This window comes from Mastomys coucha, unplaced genomic scaffold (genome assembly GCF_008632895.1).
Source record: "Mastomys coucha isolate ucsf_1 unplaced genomic scaffold, UCSF_Mcou_1 pScaffold19, whole genome shotgun sequence".
Classification (NCBI taxonomy): Eukaryota; Metazoa; Chordata; class Mammalia; order Rodentia; family Muridae; genus Mastomys; species Mastomys coucha.
In genome coordinates, this window is record NW_022196901.1 from 1,735,687 (window position 1) to 1,744,157 (window position 8,471).

Genomic DNA, 8,471 nt, shown 5'->3' on the forward strand with positions numbered 1-8,471 from the left:
GCTCTCTAGTCTCACGTTTGATTCTACATTGAAATAAATGACTATGCAGCAGAACATTGTCAAGATGGGTAAAAGGCAAAAAGTATTCCACCATGGGAAGCCATGTTTAATCTAGCCTCTGTTTCTTCATGTGTAACTCAATGGGCATTGCTTATCTTCTGGCTTCCATAGGTATGTGTGTTTACAATTGGAAGCCAGAATATTAATCAACAGGCAAGTGAATTTATGAGAACTCTCACAGCTCTCTGTCTTCTGAAATCTCTCTTCATCGTGGACTGATAAGGTAGAGAGCAATAAGCAGCTACTTAAACTGCTCTCAGCAGCCCAGAAGAGAATCTGACTGCCTGTCGTGACAGCTGTGCTTCCCCTAGGGGCCTCTCAGGTCACATGGCCCCATGTGCTGAGGGCCCTTCAGATTGCCACAGACCGTTAACTTCGACAGAAAATAAGATGCAATGATTGGCAAATGCACGTGGACTGAAAATTGTGCACACCGAAAAAGGTTTGTTATGATGTTCTGATATGGTGAAATTTCTCCCTTAAATCTCATTATTGCCCCGCATTCATTAGTTTCCAAATGTTCTCCACTGTTGTACAGAAAAATGTTCCGAGTACAGTAGTGTAACAGTGCATCCATTCATGTATCTCATAATTACTGAGGTCAGTAGAAATTACTGGAAACTCAACTGACAGGACACTAATAGCTAAGGAGTGTCTTAGGCAGTTGTGAATTCAGGCGAGGAGGGACAGAGGGATCCTCTTCCAAAATGAACTCTGATGGGACTGTCATCCAAAGAGATTATGACTGACCTCACTGACAGGAGCGATTGCAGGACTTGCTACACAGCAGCTGGGGGTTTCAACAGACAGCAGGGAGCTGTGTGCTCTTTCATGGCTGAGACTCAGAAATTGCACGGTGTTGCTTCAAAAGTATTCTCACGACTGTCCCTGAGCAGAAGGAGGTACAGGGGACACACACCACGTGAATGGGAAGACTGTGCATGTAGAATGTATAGCAGTGCCAAATGTCTGCAGCACAGAGAAATCCGAACTTATAGTATACAATTATACTGTCTTATACAGTTAAAGAGAGTTGCAGTAGTGATGTAGCAGTTGCTTACTGTGTTGTTGTAGGTTTTCAATAAAACTTTTGTTGTCACAATTTCATAGACTAGGAAAGGGAAACATGAAGAGGAGAAAAAACTAGTCACACCCTGATGAACAGGACAATGGAGAACAAGGCTGTCTGGCTGGAGAGCGAAAGAGCTTAACCAGGAGGCTAAAACTTTCCTCTTCAGCTGACTAGACTAAAGAGCTGCCCCCCCAAAATGTAAAGATATGGCTTTCTTTATTCAGAGAAATTCTGAATAAAATTGTTACTGAAATAGATTTAGTGGCTCTGGGTACACAGCAACTACACAGGAGCCATTGCAGGGCTTGCTACACAGCAGCTGGGGGTTTCACAGTTGTCTCTTCATAGACACCTGCACCTCAGCAGAGTATTTTCTTGACAAGACTGGGCAAGCTCAAACTGATGGAGCTGAAGCCTTCCCCAAGAATGAGATGAGTCACCAGGCCTCAGGCTTGCTGGCCTGTGACTGCTGGGAAATCAGCTTTTGTCCTTGACTCTTAGTTAAATGTCATTCCACAGTTCAGAAATGGTTTACATCCAGAACTGGGCTCTTATCAAGACATATTTGGAGGCAATATTATTTTATCTTTCAGGGCAATTAGGAAACAGATCGCTAACAGAATTACAAAGCGCCTTTCCTTAAACTCAGATTTCACACATCAGACCGAGTTATCTAGCAAGTTCACGTTCTGTCAAAACCATAAAAATTACAAAGAAACACATTTATTGATAAATTAAAAGGCCATGTCCTGCAGGAGCCTGCAGTTTACTAAAATCCCTCACCTTGCAGGTACAGGAGTATAATAACCCTTGTGATGCCGGCCATGGAAGTGCTAGGAGTGGAGAGTACGGGTATTTTCAGAGCTTTGTGGCTTTAGAACCAATTTGGTTGCTGAAATTCCAACCCTCCAGCCTTTCCCCCTTGATTTCCTGGTATATGAAGATTATTATAGGCAAGAAATGGCATTTCTCTTATGATTTTCACTTCTACCCACCCCTAAGCATCTGTCCCTGGCACAAGTGGCTGTCATGGTTGTTCTGGCCACTGCACATTGGAAGCATCAGAGGCCCTCGGAAGTTTTGGATGCCCTTCTACTGCTTCTCTGGTCAGTCACAACTTGCCCTGGCTATTTTTTTTTTTCAACTTGACACAAGGTAGAGTTATCTGGAAACTCAACTGAGAAAATGTCTCTTTCAGCTTGCTTGTAAGCAAATCCATAGAGTGTTTTCTTGGTTACTGACTGATACTGCAGGATCCAGCTCACCAGGACCAATACAGTTTTCTGCTCCCTTCTACAAGTGGTCCTTGGTTATACAAGAAAGCAGGCTGAGCAAGCCATGAGGCACAAGCTAGTAAAACATATTTTTTCATGGTCTTGACATCAATTCCTGCCTTCAGATTCCTGCCTTAAGTTACTGCCCTGACTTCCTTTGACAATGGAATGTGATCTAAGAGTTATAAGCTGAAATAAACTTTCCTCCACAAGTTGCTTTGGGTCATCATTCAACAATCATTTGGTACTCCCGAAACAATGCCAGACAACACAGGTTCCTCCCCTGTCTTCACAGAGCTTTCATTTTATCAAATGACACAGAAAACAAAACAAACATCGATACTATTTATACACACACACACACACACACACACACACACACACAAGCCCATTTCCATTTATATAAGTTTTATTAAGTATTTTGGCTGGGGATTATAGACAGCTCTGGATACTTTCATCAAAGAAAGGCATGCATGGGAATGACATGGCAATGTCTAACAGGGTCCAGGGAAGAGATAAGCAAGTACAGGAACCAAATTGGCTGAACCTCTTTGACAGTCATTTATGAATCTTCCTCTTGATAGGCTTCATTAACATGACTTCATTATCAACAACTCCAAATCTTGTTGCTAATAAGGAGCTTCGTCTGTCTCACTTGAGTGTAATGACTGCCTTTGGACTAATTAATGAAAGCTAGGGATAATAGTTTTAGAGGACCTTGTCTAGGTGGAGGAGTTAAGCAGCCTCTGTAAAACTATTTATATGAGAAAAGGGGGAAGTGTCCCAAGAGTATCCGACCTAGTCTGGGGAGGAGGGTGGTATCAGAGAAAGTTTCATGTATTTATGAGAAAGGTAATCTTGCAACCCAAAGGAAGAAGAGGGATTATCTAAGTTGAAAGGATACATTGAGGAAGGTGAGAGAGCAGGGCACCATGATGAACAGCAATGACATCTTCAGAAACATAGGCAAGAAGAATGCGTAAGATACACACGAGGACTCATCAGAAGGCTGATTACAGCCAAGGGCTTATCTTAACTCTCAAAGTAATCCATCTCACCTCCAGCCTCAATTCCTTGTCACCAGTATCTGGATGCCTGTGGGTATCCTGGAGGCCATGAGGACACTCTTGGGTTCCTGGGCTGGGTACCTAGAAGTGGCTCTGCGTTGTTGTTAGTGAAAAAGTTAGTCGACAGCTTTGATTTATAGTCTGGTTTTAACATTCCAAAAATGCTGACTTTCTTGCAGAAATATATTGTATTTTCTTTTTTTTGGTGGGTAGAGGAAAAAAAATGTTTGGTTAAAATTTCTTTTACCACCTTTTTCTAGATTTCACCTGATCTTTCTATAAAACAGACAATTATAAATTAGAACTGAATTTTAAATGGTTGCTAAGCAGCTTCTCAATTCCTAAAATTGGTTTTCTACTAACCTAAGTGCAGAAATTCAGCTGTTTTGTTCTATGGGGAAATGGTAGTTAATAGGAGTCATGTTCAGTAATTATTAATGCTGTAAGGAAAAATTCTAAATAGATACAGTGATAGCTGTCGTGATTCAAACAGAGAAAGCCAGGAAGTCTGAGGTGAAGTAAATAGGACCAACCAATTCTTCTCATTTCTCCTAAGCTGAGGTAGTTCATTTCCTATCCTCTTGAACCTAGGGTTAAGGTCTGCGTTGTGCATACTTAGAATAAGGGAGAAGTGATGCTGGGCTGGATCAATGCCAAAGTTTCCATAAGGAAGACAGAGTCCACACTTATGCTCCTGGAAGACAGCTGTCATACTGTCAAGAATGACAGGGGACTACTGACCCAGAAAGAAGCATGGAGATTCCTACAGAAGGGGTGCCATCTTGTGAGTCCCTGTGGCAGCCAAGTTCTTCCAGCTGAGTGGAGTGCCTTCATGAACTCAGACACACCTTGTGGTGAGAATTGTCCACATGAACCCAGTTCACCTACAGAATAGGGAGACATGATAGTTTCTCTCTCTCTCTCTCTCTCTCTCTCTCTCTCTCTCTCTCTCTCTCTCTCTCTCTCTCTCTCTCCATCTTTCTTTCTTTCCCTTTTAAAGATTTATTTATTTTATTCATATGAGTACACCGTAGCTGTCTTTATGCACACCAGAAGATGGCACCAGATCCCATTACAGATGTTTGTAAGATGTTTGTGGTTGCTGGGAATTGAACTCAGGACCTCTGGAAGAGCAGTCAGTGTTCTCAACCCTGAGCCATCTCTCCAGTTTTCTTAATGTAGGCTGTTAACTTGGAGTGGATTATTATGAAAGAGTAAATGAGTCAGCAAGGTTCAGTGTGGACTTCTTTTCCATATCTTTAGAAAGAATCAATTTCTGTTATTTTCTTTATTATGTGGTTGTCTTTAACTTTAAGTATTTGCTGCTGATAGTCATTATCAGAAAGTATATAGAAAAATTATTTTCCTCTTAACCCCCGGTCACTCAGTTCTAACTCTAGTGAAGGTCATCCTTGGGAGCTGCTTTTGAGTGTTTTGAGATAGGATTTCGCTGTGTAGCCCAAGCTGGCCTCAAACTCCTGATCTTCCAGCTCTCTTAGGATGCCCTGGGTTTTCTCCTTCAGGGTCTCTTTCAGTGGAGAGATGGTCTCCTTTGTCCTTAGCATTTTATATATTCACTAAAATTTTTTTTCTCATTTGATGATTTATCCATTCACACTATTATGAATTGGATACTATTGGCCTTGGTTTCCTAATGTCATTACAGGAATGTGTCACCATGCCTAAATAGGTATTTGAATATAAGCACAAACATACACATCATCTTTTCCTTGGTTAGGTTATGTAACTCCATTATTTACTAGAATATTTCAGAGGTCCTCCATATTTGCTTTACATAATCTGCCTCACTTTTTAAAAGCATTACCTCATATTCTGTGGCACAGCCAATCCTCCTTCATCTAGTGAGTCCTATTTAACTGTGCCTTGCTTCTCATCACACTGTAGCATAGAAAGCTGTAGTAGGACATAGTGGCACATGCCTGGAATGTCAGTGCTCAGGAAGCAAAGGTGGGACCATTAGCTGTTGGAGGCTAGCTGGGTTTCATAGTCGAGACTGTCTCAAGTAAACAGAATACCAAATCAACAAAGCTATATTTGTATATGTGCCATTTTGTACATGGATGTACTATTACACATAAAAATTGTTGGTCCAAAGGGTATGCCTATTTTCAATTTGAAAGCAGAAACCACATTTTCAGCTAAAGTGTACCAAAGTAAACACCTTCTAACAAAAGGTGAGAGTGCTTACTTCAAATCACCATGGTTAAAATATTCAGAGAAAAAATCCCTCTGTATGCATCCATTTTCAGTTGGCTATTAGGATGTTCTGATAATTGTAACTTTCTTCCTTCCCATTGTTATTTCATAGTTCAGTTCTTCCATTCTTCTTCTCGTATTTGCTTGTACTTTCAGAAGAGTGTTCACTCATACTACTACTACTGATGATGTGGAACATAATGGTCGCATTCTGGCTCTAATGAGAGGGATCTTACTTTCTTCTCACTAAAAAATAAAAATAAAAAAAAAAAGAACACCAAAGAACAAGGTTGGCATTTGAAATGAGACACATTAATTTTGTCATGTTAAAAGCACTGTGCATTTATTTCCCTGCTACCAAGAGCTATCAGAGTTGGAAAGGGTCCACTTCAGAATCCACAGAAGAATCAGATCATTGAAAAACTCTTTCAGTCTATGAATATATGCAGTGAATTACTGCATGTCCTCATTGAGCAAGCATTATGTTCTTGGTCATAATGTAGAAGCCTTCTGAATTTATTTATTTATTTGCTGGCTTCTAAGTGTTACTTTTTAAAAAAAATTTAGGTATTACATTCCTTTCCATTTAGGTATTCTAAAAAGAAAGTTGCTAAGAAACTATTACACCAGATACAAAAGCATAATAGTATGAATAGATAAATCATCAAATGAGAAATTCTAGTGAATATATAAAATGCTAAGGTTTGGAGAGCATCTCTCCACTGAAAGAGAGCCTGAAGGAGAAAACCCAGGGCATCCAAAGAGAGCTGGACAGAGAGTAAACAGACTATTGAATTTTCATTAAGGGAAGAAAGTCAGAGCTTCTAATAGCATCTCATGTGGAAGAATGCCAGATTGCCTGAGAAAGTGGGCAGATTATGTACAAAAATATCTTTAAATTGTATCTTAATTCAGTGCAATTGTCCTATACCAAGAAGAGAATAAGAGCCAATTTTCTTATGGAAAACATTTAGTGGAGGAAGGAAAAGAGGTTGGCTCTGACCTGTAGGGGTCATTGTCTAGCTCATACATTATTCATCCCTGAGAAAAGCCTTTTCATTCCTCCTTCGGTGGAATGAATTCTCCAGCACAAGGTTTGTAACTCTGAGAGAAGGGACACACTTTTGGCACTGGGGAGATGTCTTTTGTTGAAGCCCAGGGCTTCCCTGCATCCAGGCAGTGTATGAGCAAGCGCATACAAGTTCAAGTCTTAGGTATGGGAGAAGCAGCCTTCCAGAGCCCTTTCCTTTAAGGCCCTGTTCAGTCCACTTTCCATTTTCTCACGGGAAAGGGAAGCTGAACCTGAAACATCCTTGGATGCTCTCTGGGTTTCTACAGCTGTGAGCAGGACTCGCTCTGACTTTTATTTGTTTAAGTGTTTGAGCTTAGCAATGATATCACCAGAAGCTATTAAGCTTAATATGAGATGAGATAATTTACAGGCTTTATTAACAGATGACATTGAACATGCTCTGTGTCTGCATCTCATTATGTGGGTGACTCTGGAAAAGCTTCCTGAGTGAAGCCGGGCCTCAGTTTTCTCATCTCAGAAATGATTGTTATGAAAATAGCTTCCCTGGTGACCTCATTGGGCAGTTGTGTAAGGATCAAATGAGATAATGAATATATGCTACAGTAAAACTGCTCTCAAAACTCCAAGAGCATTGCACAAGCCACTTGTGAAAAATACCTCTGTTCACTATGACAGCTCATCCCAATTCTAGGGCCAACTGCAATTTTGTTTTCAAAGCAAGAATAAAGAAATGATTTCCTTTCTAGAGGTGTCTTGTTGGGGTCTGAATGGGAAAGGCTGCAAAACTGAGCTCTCCCAAATATGCTGAATCCCAGCTAGCCATCAACTAGGATGTGAGAATTACCAACATGAGTAAGATTGTTGGCTGAATAGAAAGTTCCTACCCAGGATAGAAACAGGTGTTTGCCTCTCGAGAACCATGGATATAGAGAAGAACCCTTGACTAACATGGGGAATAAAAAAAAACAGCACATTTTCAACAAGTAAGTATTCAAAACTTGATGGTTACAAAATGTTTGTTAAAGGCATGAACTCAGGAGCCAGATTGTATGGATTTGATTCTCAGTATCTGTCACTTAACAAGAATAGGACCTTAGGCAAGCTCCATAAGCTCCCTGTGGTTAATTTCTTTGACTATTCACCAAGAAGGGTTGTAATGATGCCTCCTCCCCAGAATCTCTATGGAGATTTAATTAGTTAATATTTACAAAACACTGGGAACTGTGCACACACAAGTCTGCATAAGGATTTATTCATAAGTTATTTGTCAGGTGCTAGCTAGTGTGGAATAAGGCATCCATGTTTGCTTATTAAAGAAAGTACACACATCCATGGACTTTATCCCTTACAAAGATGTAAAGGGTCTTTGAGTTTATAGGCCTGGTTGTAAAACTTTCAGAGACATTTTTAGCCCTTTAGTGTAAAAGCTACACCTAAGTACTTTACAAATGCTGACTATAGACAACATGAAGCCAGTTTGGAAACCGGGGATCTCAGATCTGATCTCAGTTTAGACAGACTGTTTAACTCTTCATGCCTCCGCTGCTTTCTGAAGAAATGCAATAAAAGATACTGGCTTGACAAGGATGTCATAAGATGAAAATGAGATAACGTTTGTGAATTCAGAGTGTTTGCCAGGAGAGGCACCACCTAATGCAAGTTTTAATTATTAACATCATCTCATATCCCGCTGGAGGCTGCTTTACGCACTATTATCCTATTAAATGACTAAAGCCAATCTTAGAAAT

At 40.3% G+C, this 8,471-nt stretch overlaps 1 protein-coding gene across 1 annotated transcript in view; it reads right to left on the reverse strand.

The window, feature by feature from the left end:
* Positions 1–5,506: 5,506 nt before the first annotated feature.
* Positions 5,507–8,471, reverse strand: part of Cdk14 (cyclin dependent kinase 14) — a 596,871-nt gene continuing 593,906 nt past the window's right edge. The window contains exon 15 of the mRNA XM_031379952.1: positions 5,507–5,936. The gene's annotated coding sequence lies outside the window, so the exon portion shown is untranslated. The remainder of the gene's footprint in view (positions 5,937–8,471) is intronic.